Raw genomic sequence first — 15777 nt, forward strand, 5'->3', positions numbered from 1 at the left:
GTCACAATATATATACAATACCAACAATGTCACAGTAGATATACAATACCAACATTGTTACAATATATATACAATACCAACAATGTCACAGTATATATACAATACCAACAATGTCACACTATATATACAATACCAACAATGTCACAATATATACAATACCAACAATGTCACAGTTTATATACAATACCAACAATGTCACAATATATATACAATACTAACAATGTCACACTATATATACAATACCAACAATGTCACAATATATATACAATACTAACAATGTCACACTATATATACAATACCAACAATATCACAATATATATACAATACCGACAATGTCACAGTTTATATACAATACCAACAATGTCACTGTATATATACAATACCAACAATGTCACACTATATATACAATACCAACAATGTCACACTATATATACAATACCAGCAATGTCACAGTATAACAGCCAACAACGTTATAGAATGTATGAATACAATATTCTGTTTAATGTTTTCAATGTGTTTTTAATTGATGACAATGTTTAAGGCACAACAAGCCTAACAGAAAAATGGCGTTTCTGTCGAGAATACACGCAAATGATTTTCTTAAGATGATCCAATGTACAAACTTTGTACAAGCCAGTCCAATACCCAAACAACAGCTAATATTTCTTTGGAATACAATAAAAAATGATAATATCTGCTTTTGGATATGTTAAAAATAGCATAGAAGTTATTTTCTCCCTTTAACCAGTAACTGCTGACCAATACATATATGAACGCATATATATCATTACTAAAAAGTAGATTTTAACCCATCCGTTTTTAATTGGAGAATGTTTATACCAGCCTAGCCTGATATACAATCAAATCATATGTCGTTGTACAATAAATTGTTTTAATGAAATGAAACACTTTGCTTTACTTACTGTTTTATCCAATATTGTATTGAACAAGGGTAAGCATTCCACCTGCTTTATCCAATTCTGCATTGAAAAAGGGTTAGTACAACACCTGTTTTATCCAATACTGTATTAAACAAGGGTTAGTACACAACTGTTTTATACAATACTGTATTAAACAAGGGTTAGTACACAACTGTTTGATACAATACTGTATTGAACAAGGGTTAGTACACACCTGTTTTATACAATATTGTATTAAACAAGGGTTAGTACACACCTGTTTTATACAATATTGTATTAAACAAGGGTTAGTACACACCTGTTTGATACAATATTGTATTAAACAAGGGTTAGTACACACCTGTTTTATACAATATTGTATTAAACAAGGGTTAGTACACACCTGCTTTACCTAATACTGTATTGAACAAGGGTTAGTACACACCTGTTTTATACAATACTGTATTGAACAAGAGGTTAGTACACACCTGTTTTATACAATATTGTATTGAACAAGGGTTAGTACTCACCTGCTTTATCTAATACTGTATTAAACAAGGGTTAGTACACAACTGCTTTATGTATTATTGTATTGAACAAGGGTTAGTACTCACCTGCTTTATCTTATACTGTATTAAACAAGGGTTAGTACACAACTGTTTTATACAATATTGTATTAAACAAGGGTTAGTACACAACTGTTTTATACAATATTGTATTGAACAAGGGTTAGTACTCACCTGCTTTATCTAATACTGTATTAAACAAGGGTTAGTATACACCTGTTTTATACAATACTGTATTGAACAAGAGGTTAGTACACACCTGTTTTATACAATACTGTATTAAACAAGGGTTAGTACACAACTGTTTTATACAATACTGTATTGAACAAGAGGTTAGTACAAACCTGCTTTATCTAATACTGTATTGAACAAGAGGTTAGTACACACCTGTTTTATACAATACTGTATTAAACAAGGATTAGTACACACCTGTTTTATACAATACTGTATTGAACAAGAGGTTAGTACACACCTGTTTTATTCAATACTGTATTGAACAAGAGGTTAGTACACACCTGTTTTATACAATACTGTATTAAACAAGGGTTAGTACACAACTGTTTTATACAATACTGTATTGAACAAGAGGTTAGTACAAACCTGCTTTATCTAATACTGTATTGAACAAGAGGTTAGTACACACCTGTTTTATCTAATACTGTATTAAACAAGGGTTAGTACACACCTGTTTTATACAATACTGTATTGAACCAGAGGTTAGTACACACCTGTTTTATACAATATTGTATTGAACAAGAGGTTAGTACACACCTGTTTTATACAATACTGTATTGAACAAGAGGTTAGTACACACCTGTTTTATATAATACTGTATTGAACAAGAGGTTAGTACACACCTGTTTTATACAATACTGTATTGAACAAGAGGTTAGTACACAACTGTTTTATACAATACTGTATTGAACAAGGGTTAGTATTCACCTGTTTTATCTAATACTGTATTGAACAAGAGGTTAGTACACACCTGTTTTATACAATACTGTATTAAACAAGGGTTAGTACACAACTGTTTTATACAATACTGTATTGAACCAGAGGTTAGTACACACCTGTTTTATACAATATTGTATTGAACAAGAGGTTAGTACACACCTGTTTTATACAATACTGTATTGAACAAGAGGTTAGTACACACCTGTTTTATATAATACTGTATTGAACAAGAGGTTAGTACACACCTGTTTTATACAATACTGTATTGAACAAGAGGTTAGTACACAACTGTTTTATACAATACTGTATTGAACAAGGGTTAGTATTCACCTGTTTTATCTAATACTGTATTGAACAAGAGGTTAGTACACACCTGTTTTATACAATACTGTATTGAACAAGAGGTTAGTACACAACTGTTTTATACAATACTGTATTGAACAAGGGTTAGTATTCACCTGTTTTATCTAATACTGTATTGAACAAGAGGTTAGTACACAACTGTTTTAATCTAATACTGTATTAAACAAGGGTTAGTACACACCTGCTTTATCTAATACTGTATTGAAGAAGGTTGTAAGATGCCCTATCATCAATGACGAGTTTCCTAAGGACAAACTGGCTGTATGGTCTCCCAAACATCACTGACGAGTCCTATAAGGAAAAACTGGCAGTATGATGTCCCTAACATCACTGACGATTACTAGACGAACTGGCTGTATGATGCAGTTTTTATTCATTATTTGGCCCTTTTTTGTGTAACTTATTTCATCTATAAGGGTGATTTATTTATTTTTGGATACAATACCTTTATCATATCATGTCCGTTCCCAGCCACCGTGATATCCATTGTCTCTCGATATAAACACCTTCGGTTAGCTTTATGAAAGTCCCCTTACCGACAGTTCAAAATTTGGGTTTAACAACTAGAATAGCCGTGCAGGTTGGTAACATCAATCAATATATTAATATTTTTACTATTATTGATATTTGTTTTATTTCACGCGGAACAAATTTTAATTCGCTGTAAACCCGTCGCGCTGCGATTATTTTGGAACTGAAAGTGAAGCTTGAATTAGAAAAAAAAAGAAAAAGAAAACATAGCCTTACATTAATCATCTACAGCATAGAGACATGGAGACAGTTGATACTTGCTAATACATCTCCATTTTTAAATAATATGTCAACTAGGAACTGGAATAAGGAATACGAAGAAGGCCTCAAATGCTAACTCGAAATTTCGATTATTCAAACATTAAAGTGTGTGTTGCGCGTAATTAACATGTATTCATACACATGGAATAATGTTATAATAAGGGACTTATATCATGGCCGTCCAAATGTGAATAGACACAGAATAATAAAGCCCCTCTGTTTTCGTAACATATATATTATGACAAGCAAATACATGTTAGAAGATATGATAGTATACCATGATAAAACGAGAGAATCAATTCCGTAGTTCATCAGAATTACAAATAAACTCAGGAAACTACCCATTTATTACGGCGAATCTCTGATGCAGTGCCCCACTCTCTATATTAAAATGAACTGCGTAAAATATGTCAAATATGCCCAAAGTGCGCAAACTGGTTTGATTTGAAGAATGAAGGACTGACGATCAAAGCATCAGAAGCCCATAGTCGATCAGACATACTGGCTGCTGCCGCGAAGGCAAAGAGGAAGTCGGTAAAATCACAATTTTATCTACCACTTACAGAGTCAAGGTCTGCTTGGCAAAACTTTAAGATATGTTAACGTGAAAAGCCACGATGAATTGAAACTTCCACAGTTGATAAACAAAGTCATGCTATTCTGTTTATCATACGGAGATTTAGGTCGGTGCGCGCATGGTTGGTTCACGTTTTATTTTAGATGTTTATTGCATACTTTAACCTATGAATTGTGGACGTAACTGAGCAGATTTGAAGGAAATCAAACGAAGATAAACATATATGAGATATGATGAAGTTTAAATACTACAATATCAATAATCAATTTTAAAAACCATTCTGATACTAATAACGTTCCTTATTGATTTCCACACGTTTGGCCATCTTACGAGTCCAAACGAGATTATTAATCAATCGGGACATAGTCTTTCTCTAAATTCGTATTTAAAGGCGATACTAGTGTAGCGGGGGATGTTATCGTATATGTACTGATAGGTTAAGCTGACAGGGTTAAGCTTAACGCTAACTATATGCTGTGTCTGTACTATGTGTACCTATGTCACCTTGACCTTTGCTAGTCCTCTGTTCACGTGTGCTGTCTCTGGTCGATGTTTTTGTCGTGCATTGTTCGTAGTCGCTTGCTTTTTCGTCAGTGTCTGTCGTGCCTGTGTATCATCTATCGTGATTGGTCCTTATAGTTTTGTATTGTTAAAAAGTGGGATAAATTCAGGGTGGTGTATTATATACTGGGCAGTCTGAAGGATTAGGTTCCTGTGTGCTGTCACGTCTTCCTCGCCAGTAATAATGTAGCGTTAGGGTATTTCGGGTCTTGGGTGGGTAGTATTAGTTGGGATGTTGGGTTTAGTTAGGTCGTACAGGTATGGGGGGTGGTTTTAGGTTAGGATGTTTATTATATAGCTAGGCCTATGATGTTGTGTGTTTCTATGTAATTTCATGTTGTAAATGTTTATGTCATCATTAATAAATGGTTAATTGTAGTTCAAGACGTTTGTTCTCTCTCTATACGACAGATACAAGTTACCCATCGAACCTGGGTTGTTGGTCCACAAGGGCGAGACGGGTGCAGTTTGACGTACGCAAACTGGGCCCGACACGCTCCTGTTACAAAAATTGGTGCCGTATTGACCAGAGCTTGTTCTGTTTATAGAGAGGAGGAAGTGTCTTGAATAAAATCCCTGTTACAAGTTGTTTAAATTGGTCAGTTTTATTAGTGATCTTGGAAATAAACTAATAGGTACACCAATGGCACAGGGGCGCGTCACTGTAAACAGTAATGGCGGAGAGCCCGATAATCAGAATGCTCGAACAATCGATAGTATTTCGAGCCTATACAATATTGTAGGGACGATGGCAACATAAGGCAATCGTAAATTTTCTGTAAAGAAGGTATTGAATTACCTGTAGATACAGAAAAAAACCTTTCATTTAACATTTAATAATCCAACACAGACAACACAAATTCTGTTAATTTTTATTAGTCTCTGTCAATAAGTATTATGGGACACATGTAGACGTAAATAGAACGTCCCGTGAAGACTTGTCAAACGAAACAATGCCTGTACTACAAGCTCGTGTGTTTGATAGTCAGGTAAATGTGGCACGAAAGGGAGAGTCGGAAACCACAAATGTGAGAGGAGTGGGCTCAGCAGGGATATCCGGAAATGACACTAGGTATTATTTCCCATATAATTATCTCCTAACAGTGTAGAAATGGGAAGTTTAAGAGGGTATGTCATAGTGAAGGTGTATGAAAATAGATGTAAGCCATTGAACTGGTTAAGTACCGGTGTATGAGCTGTATGTGTCAATGGAGGGGCAAACGAAGCTATCGGAAACATTGATTGGGTGAAGGGGCCAACAAAAGTGTATACATTCCTGCAGGTGGATCTTTGGTCTCTCTCAGATCAACCAAAGTGTGGATAGCAGTCAATTTGTACATATAGGAGAATAAGTCGCCATTGGAGTAGGCGCACGACTGCTAGGTCTGACTTGGGAGGAATTGACGCTTCCACGGTGCATCGTTGTAGGGAAGAGGAGTTCCGGTCCAAGTTTAAAAAAAAAAGAAGATGGATGGCCTATTGCTACCAACGTGACCATGGACGAGCTAGCAGGGAGGAATCAGTAATCAACACCAATGACTGTGGCTACCACGACCTGATGAAGGAAGACCTAGGATGTGTAATTGAACTGTGCTAAAAAATCAATATTACCCGAGACATTCCGGAAGTACTATTCGTTCGGGTGTTTTCACTTTGATATCTATTTCAGAATAACAGACTTTATAATTGAAAATGTGTATGCCATAGTGATATTTTTTTGTTTGTTTTTAACTCTCAATTATATTTTATATGTATTTAACTTCATAAAAACGGGGGCTAACTTTTTCAAAGAAGGGAGGTGTGTAGCGGGGGATGTTATCGTATATGTACTGATAGGTTAAGCTGACAGGGTTAAGCTTAACGCTAACTATATGCTGTGTCTGTACTATGTGTACCTATGTCACCTTGACCTTTGCTAGTCCTCTGTTCACGTGTGCTGTCTCTGGTCGATGTTTTTGTCGTGCATTGTTCGTAGTCGCTTGCTTTTTCGTCAGTGTCTGTCGTGCCTGTGTATCCTCTATCGTGATTGGTCCTTATAGTTTTGTATTGTTAAAGTGGGATAAATTCAGGGTGGTGTATCATATACTGGGCAGTCTGAAGGATTAGGTTCCTGTGTGCTGTCACGTCTTCCTCGCCAGTAATAATGTAGCGTTAGGGTATTTCGGGTCTTGGGTGGGTAGTATTAGTTGGGATGTTGGGTTTAGTTAGGTCGTACAGGTATGGGGGGTGGTTTTAGGTTAGGATGTTTATTATATAGCTAGGCCTATGATGCTGTGTGTTTCTATGTAATTTCATGTTGTAAATGTTTATGTCATCATTAAATAATGGTTAATTGTAGTTCAAGACGTTTGTTCTCTCTCTATACGACAGATACAAGTTACCCATCGAACCTGGGTTGTTGGTCCACAAGGGCGAGACGGGTGCAGTTTGACGTACGCAAACTGGGCCCGACACGCTCCTGTTACACTAGTTTGGTACGGTAAAATATGCCAACACATTAATTGATGCCACCCAGTAAATCTTGGAATGTTTTTTCGTTTTTAAGGTTACACAAGCGGGGGGTATCCAGCCTGTCGTCATGGCACCAGCTCCGGAGGATAACATGGTCAGAGCTATAATTGCGACGTTTTTCTGCTTCTGGCCGATTGGGATGTTCGCAATATGGAAAGCTATGGAAGTAAGTGAAATACTGATAGTCCAAAGTGTATAAAGTTGGATGTGTATAGGTCGTCCATAAATATCTACTTACTCTAACAGTGAAAATCGCTATATAGATTAAGAATGTCATCCAAAATTGACAATGATCAAAGAGTTATTTAAAGCAATCTCTCTCAGAATGCATTGTGATTCCCTTCGTAGGACGAACATGAAGGGAACCGCAATGCACTCTGGGAGATATTGATTTACTAGGTCATGATCAGCAAGAGGGATAACTCAAAGTCAAAACAAAGCTTTTGTAGAAGGTCTCACACAACTAAATCAGGCTATCAGCTGGTGTTTCTCCTGAACCAAGTCCATGAAGAAAATGTGTTTCTAAGGTTTGTAGCTGTTTTCCAAAGTTCTATACACGAGAATAAAGAGTAGGGTCTGGAGATTTTGAAGATACAAAAAATATACATTCCTAGTACAAAAAGAATGGATTCAAGATGGGGGTTCCCAGGTTTTTCAGGTGAAAAAATGAATGCTGTTATTGTATTGGTTTAATGACATATAAGAGCACACGGATATTCGACAGTTCTCGTTACTCTATACCGTGTTGTTTATGTAGAAAATGTGATATGGGTAGTCCAGATAGTTCTCGCTACTTCAGACAGTGTGGTTTATGTAGAAAGTGGTATATGGGTAGTCTAGAAAGCTCGCTTTACCCCAGACAGTGTGGTTTATGTAGAAAGTGGTATATGGGTATTCTAGAAGGCTCGGTTTACCCCAGACAATGTGGTTTATGTAGAAAGTGGTATATGGGAAGTCCAGAAGGCTCGGTTTACCCCAGACAGTGTGGTTTATGTAGAAAGTGGTATATGGGTAGTCTAGAAGGCTCGCTTTGCCCCAGACAGTGTGGTTTATGTAGAAAGTGATATATGGGTAGTACAGAACGCTCGCTTTACCCCAGATAGTGTGGTTTATGTAGAAAGTGGTATATGGGTAGTCCAGAAGGCTTTGCTTTACCCCAGACAGTGTGGTTTATGTAGAAAGTGGTATATGGGTAGTCTAGAGGTCTTTGCTTTACCCCAGACAGTGTGGTTTATGTAGAAAGTGGTATATGTGCAGTACAGAACGCTCGCTTTACCCCAGACAGTGTGGTTTATGTAGAAAGTGGTATATGGGTAGTCTAGAAGGCTTTTCTTTACCCCAGAGGGTGTGGTTTATGTAGAAAGTGGTATATGGGTAGTCTAGAAAGCTCGCTTTACCCCAGACAGTGTGGTTTATGTAGAAAGTGGTATATGGGTAGTCCAGAAGGCTCGCTTTACCCCAGACAGTGTGGGTTATGTAGAAAGTGGTATATGTGCAGTACAGAACGCTTGCTTTACCCCAGTTAGTGTGGGGTATATAGAAAATGTTATATTGGTAGTCTAGAAAGCTCGCGTTACTCCAGACAATGAAAGTGAGATATGGGCACTCAATACAGCTCTAGTTATTTTAATTTCAAAAATATTTTATTGTAAATACATTTTAACAAAGTACATTAATTACAGTCATTAAATGAGTATTTACAAAAGAATCAGACAACAGGCTATGCCTATATCAGTCTTCTTCTATTCCGGTAGATATGTACATTTCTAACTATAACCTAATTCAGCTTTCACACACACGCACACCCACTTACACACTTTTATATGTAATTCCCATTGAGAATATTGTTAATATACAGTTAACATATTTTTCATTATTGATATACAAATATCATATTATATCATATATGTGTATTTTTCACGAGTAAGTATAGAAACGCTTTGATAATCTTATATAAGAATCAACATTTATAAGGATGGTATTATTTAAATGGTCAGAATCATTATTGATACCATATAATAGGCAGTGCAAATCTAAGTAGCCTAATAAGTCATGAATACTAAAAATGTAATGTCTAATATTATCATACAAAGGACATTGAAAGAAAAAATGAGTAAGATCTTCCCTAGGTGCACCACAATTACAAGAAGTATCATCAATTAGGTGATCTTGAAATTTATCAAAATTAAGATCACTTTTAGAATTTCTTAATTGACATAAAATGATATTAAGTTTTCTCGGAACACAATTGATAAACGCATTAGAGACAGGTGTATTAGGTATTTTTATAAGCTTCTTTTTAAATGTTGAAATTGGCATAGAGTCTCGTAAAGAGGGATCAAGTTCATTCCATTTAACCATTGTAGAAGGAAAGAAGCTATTCATATAATTAGTAGTTCTTGACTGCGGTATATTAAAAACTCTATTATTTCTGAAGTTATAAGTATTATTTACATTTATAAAAGGTTGGATAATGTTAGTAAGATAATTTGGGATTCAGTATAGAGTATGTGATGGGACGTGCCACGTCTGAGACCAGTAATTATCCGCATAGCTTCTAATTGAACTGTTTCTAGCAGATCCGGTTCAGATTTAGTGCAGTTACCCCATACTACATCGGAATATTCCAAAATAGGTCGAATATAGGAGACATATAAAGTTTTTAAGGTATTCCTATCGACAATAGTTTTTAAAATTCGAAGGATACTCAATCTGGAGTTAGCTTTGCTATAAATATTAGAGATGTGATCAGACCATGTGCCTTTACTGTTAAATGTCAGACCTAAGTGATTGTGGTGTTCAAGCTGTACAATTGGGGTATTATTAAATGAAAGTTGCGGATGATTGCTAGTGTGTCTTCGTGTGAAATTCATAGCTACAGTTTTATTTGGATTAAAAAGAATTTGCCATCGTTTTGCCCATTCAGATATAGACTCAAGGTCATTATTAAGCAAATTAGTAGGTGTCTGAAGGTCATCATTATCATTTACTACAACATAGAGAGAGGTATCATCTGCAAAGAGTTTTATATGAGAGTTGACATTGTTAGTAATATCATTGATAAATAAAAGGAAAAGAAATGGTCCAAGGACAGATCCTTGAGGAACCCCTGTAGAAATAAGTTTGGTCCTAGATTTATAACCATCAAAGATTACCCTTTGTTTTCTGTCAGATAAGTAAGCCTTAAACCAATTATATAATTTGCCTTTAATACCATAACTTTTTAGCTTATGTAAAAGTCCTAAATGCCAAACCCGATCAAATGCTTTACTTATGTCACAGAAAACAAAACTTAGATCTTTGCCTTGGTCCAGATTACTAGTTATAGTATTATAAATATATGTTAATCGATTAGTTGTTGAGTCTCTGGGTTGAAATCCTGACTGATGTACACTTAACATATTATGACTTGATATATAGTTAAATAAATATTTAAAAATAATCTTTTCCAAAATTTTGATTAAAATAGATGTAATGGCAATATGCCTATAATTGCTGAGGTCACTGATATCTCCTTTACCTTTATAGAGAGCAGTAACATTTGATGTTTTAAGTACATCAGGTATTTCACCAGTAGACAAAGTTTTATTAAATAAAAGCATTAGAGGATATACTAATGCAGAAGTGTTCTTTACAATTATAGGTAAAATATCATCAGGACCAGCTGGTTTGTTTTTGTTAAGAATGTTAAATTGGTCAGAGACATCTTGTTCGGTTATAATAATATTAGAAAGTTCAAATGGAGAAAGGGGAGGTAATTCAGGCAAGTCAGTATCAGTAATATCGGATGCAATTGAAGTAAAATAGGAATTTAGTGCTTCGGCTTTATCTTGAAGGTAGATTAAGATTTTATTATTACATTTCAAAGGTTTAGAATTAGTACTGGTGTTAGTTATTTTATCTATAGATTTTGCTATCTGCCACCATTTTCTTGGATGTGTTGATTTGTCAGCTAGACAGTTCTGAAGTTTCTTAAGATAATTACTTTTAGCTTGTCGAATAATTGAAATGGTATCATTTCGACAAGTTCTAAATCTTTCCCAATCTTTTTCCCTGTTTTTATCTTTAGCTATTCTATGTAGTCTATTTTTTGTTCTTAATTTATGACGAATTTGACCAGTCATCCATGGCTTGTCATTAGGATGTACATGAATTGTCTTTTGAGGTATATAGGAATTAACAGCAGAGTTTAGTTTGTTAGTGATGATGGAATAAATTTCATTTATATTATTAGTATTGTTAATTATAGAATCCCAATCATTATTACTTATCTCCTGATTAATTGCTTCCCAATTCGCTTCCCTGAATTGAAATGTAGTTTTTTTGTATGACTTAGTTTTCAATGTTTTGAAGCAAATGTTAGCGAGAATGGGGCAGTGATCACTGCAAAGAGGAGAAAATACCTGTGTTGAAGTAAAAATATTTACATTATTAGTAATAAATACATCAATTAAGGTAGCAGAGGTTAGTTATTCCAGATAGATCTTGATACTCCAGACAGGTGTTATTGTTTATGTAGAAAGTAGGATATGGATAGAAGCTAGCTTTACTTCTGACAGTATTGGTTATGTAGAAATGGGAATATTGGTAGTCCAGAAAGCTCGCGTTACTCCAGAGAGTGTGGTTTATGAGAAAGTAGGATATAGGTATTCCAGAAAGCTCGCTTTACCCCAGACAGTGTAGGTTATGTAGAAAGTAGGATATGGGTAATCCATAAGCTCGCTTGAATCGAGACAATGAAAGTGGGATATGGACACTGAAGACAGCACAACTGATCTGAGATATGGATAGTCTTAAGAATTCGCATTAGTCCAGAAAATGTGGTAAACGATCTGGGATATGGAAAGTGCAGAGAATTCGCATTAGTACGGACAATGTCGTTGATGATCTGAGATATGGATAGTCCAGAGAATTAGCATTAGTCCAGATAGTGTGGTTGATGTAGACAAGGGGAAAAATCAGGACATTGCCGTTGATTGAGATGCTTATGTGTTGCTCAGACCATTCTGGACAACATGTTCTAACAACTGTTTTTTCTTCAACACAAAGTGACTTTACTGATCCTTCGAAATGACGTCCTTTTAAAAAATGCTCATGTGGGATATATAATGCTCAATGTTGTTGTTTCAGTCGAAGTCCGCTTACAACCGAGGGGACATGGCGATGGCCCATGCTAACGCTAACTCTGCCAGACAACTCTCCAATGTGGCCATTGGGTTTGGCGCTTGCACCATAATTGCCGTCTTCATCTACATTATTGTGTTGTACTCTGTGATAATATAGGTGTGATATACGTCACAAAGACACGTAATCATATATTGTGAGCGCTAGTCAACCCGTCACAAAGACACGTAATCATATATTGTGAGCGCTAGTCAACCACACGTATATAATGGCGTGTATATTTTTATTCTACATTTCATAATTAAGATAATCTGTCCGTGATTATGTGTTATTCAGATAATCTGTCCGTGATTATATGTTTTCAGATAATCTGTCCGTGATTATGTGTTATTCTGATAATCTGTCCGTGATTATATGTTTTCAGATAATCTGTCCGTGATTATGTGTTATTCAGATAATCTGTCCGTGGTTATGTGTTATTCTGATAATCTGTCCGTGATTATATGTTTTCAGATAATCTGTCCGTGATTATGTGGTATTCAGATAATCTGTCTGTGATTATGTGTTATTCAGATAATCTGTCCGTGATTATGTGTTATTCATATAATCAGTCCGTGATTATATGTTATTCAGATAATCTGTCTGTGATTATGTGTTATTCTGATAATCTGTCCGTGATTATGTGTTATTCAGATAATCTGTCCATGATTATGTGTTATTCTGATAATCTGTCCGTGATAATGTGTTATTCAGATAATCTGTCCGTGATTATGTGTTATTCAGATAATCTGTCCGTGATTATGTGTTATTCAGATAATCTGTCCGTGATTATGTGTTATTCAGATAATCTGTCCGTGATTATATGTTATTCAGATAATCTGTCCGTGATTATGTTATTCAGATAATCTGTCCGTGATTATATGTTATTCAGATAATCTGTCCATGATTATGTTATTCAGATAATCTGTCGTGATTATGTGTTATTCAGATAATCTGTCCGTGATTATGTGTTATTCAGATAATCTGTCCGTGATTATATGTTTTCAGATAATCTGTCCGTGATTATGTTATTCAGATAATCTGTCCGTGATTATGTGTCAATCAGATAATCTTTCCGTGATTATGTGTTATTCAGATAATCTGTCTGTGGTGGTGTGACTGACCATTAAGTAACCAGAACTGTGTCAACTTTCAGACAATACGTTACATTAACAAGATACAGAGAGCCAACACGACAATGTAATCATATGATATAACATGCGAATAAAGCCGAGAGTGATGTAAAATCACCAATCGAATCCGTAGTCGCCAGTGACATAATGTTTCAACGACAACCAAGAAAAACATGAGTATAAATACACGAGAGGTATAACTACACCAGAAGTATAAATACACGAGAAGTATAACTACACCAGAAGTATAAATACACGAGAGGTATAACTACACCAGAAGTATAAATACACGAGAAGTATCAATACACGAGAGGTATAAATATATGAGAAGTATAAATAGATGAGATATATAATATATGAGAAGTATAAATACATGAGCAGTATAAATACATGAGATATATAAATATATGAGAAGTATAAATACATGAGAAGTATAAATACATGAGCAGTATAAATACATGAGATATATAAATATATGAGAAGTATAAATACATGAGAAGTATAAATACACGAGAGGTATAAATACACCAGAAGTATAAATACACCAGAAGTATAAATACATCAGAAGTATAAATACACGAGAAGTATAACTACATCAGAAGTATATATACACCAGAAGTATAAATACACCAGAAGTATAAATACACCAGAAGTATAACTACATCAGAAGTATAAATACACCAGAAGTATAAATACAAGAGATGTATAACTACACCAGAAGTATAAATACACAAGAAGTATAAATACATGAGAAGTATAAATACATCAGAAGCATCAATACATCAGAAGTATAATTACACCAGAAGTATAAATACACGAGAAGTATAAATACACGAGAGGTATACATACATGAGAAGTATAAATACACGAGAGGTACCAATACAAGAGAAGTATAAATACACCAGAAGTATAAATATATGAGAAGTATAAATACACGAGAAGTATAAATACATGAGAAGTATAAATACAAGAGATGTATAACTACACCAGAAGTATAAATACACAAGAAGTATAAATACATGAGAAGTATAAATACACGAGAAGTATAAATACATGAGAAGTACAAATACACCAGAAGTATAAATACATGAGAAGTATAAAGACATGAGAAGTATAAATACAAGAGAAGTACAAATACACCAGAAGTATAAATACACGAGATGTATAAATACACGTGAAGTATAAATACACGAGAAGTATAAATACACGAGAAGTATAAATACACGAGAAGTATAAATACATAAGAAGTATAAAGACATGAGAAGTACAAATACATGAGAAGTATAAATACATGAGATATATAAATATATGAGAAGTATAAATACATGAGAAGTATAAAGACATGAGAAGTATAAATACATGAGAAGTATAAATACATGAGAAGTATAAATACACAAGAAGTATAAATAAATAGTTAACAATCACCAAAATTGTTCCCTTTTGGGGCCCCGCCCCTGGGGTTATAGAATAATAATGATTGTCCTCACGCTATGATGTTTCACACCAAATTTGGTTGTAATCCATCAAAGGGTTAAGATGGAGTAGGGTTTTTAAGCAAGAATTCACCAAAGTTCCCTTTTTCGGGCCCCGCCCCTCGGGCCTCAGGGGGTCTGACCAGCCTCTTTTATATAAAATATTATTGCCCGCCCGCAATGATGCTTCAAACCATATGGCCTAAGACTGAATGTCCTGTTATCTAGATCAATAAATGCCGAACAATCTGATTTGCCTTGTTCACTTGTGTCAATAACATTGGACCACACTGATAAGATGGTTCATTACATTGGAACACACGGATAAGATGGTTCATTACATTGGAACACACTGATAAGATGGTTCGTTACATTGAAACACAATTTTAAGATGGTTCATTACACTGGAACACACTGATACTATGGTGCATTACATTGGAACACAATTATAAGATGGTTCATTACATTGGAACACACTGATAAGATGGTTCATTACATTGGAACACACTGATAAGATGGTTCATTACATTGGAACACACTGATAAGATGGTTCATTACATTGGAACACACTGATAAGATGGTTCATTACATTGGAACACACTGATAAGATGGTTCATTACATTGGAACACACTGATAAGATGGTTCATTACATTGGAACACACTGATAAGATGGTTCATTACATTGGAACACACTGATAAGATGGTTCATTACATTGGAACACAATTATAAGATGGTTCATTACATTGGAACACACTGATAATATGGTGCATTACATTGGAACACA

General features: G+C 34.9%; 1 long non-coding RNA gene across 1 annotated transcript; it reads left to right on the top strand.

Annotated features, from left to right (window-relative positions):
* Positions 1 to 7263: 7263 nt before the first annotated feature.
* LOC117322338 lies at positions 7264 to 15243 on the top strand. The gene is made up of 2 exons (XR_004531518.1): positions 7264 to 7389; positions 12354 to 15243. It is a non-coding gene; the product is annotated as an uncharacterized LOC117322338 (long non-coding RNA).
* The last annotated feature ends 534 nt before the right edge of the window (positions 15244 to 15777 follow it).

Source organism: Pecten maximus, chromosome 1, assembly GCF_902652985.1.
Source record: "Pecten maximus chromosome 1, xPecMax1.1, whole genome shotgun sequence".
Taxonomy (NCBI): domain Eukaryota; kingdom Metazoa; phylum Mollusca; class Bivalvia; order Pectinida; family Pectinidae; genus Pecten; species Pecten maximus.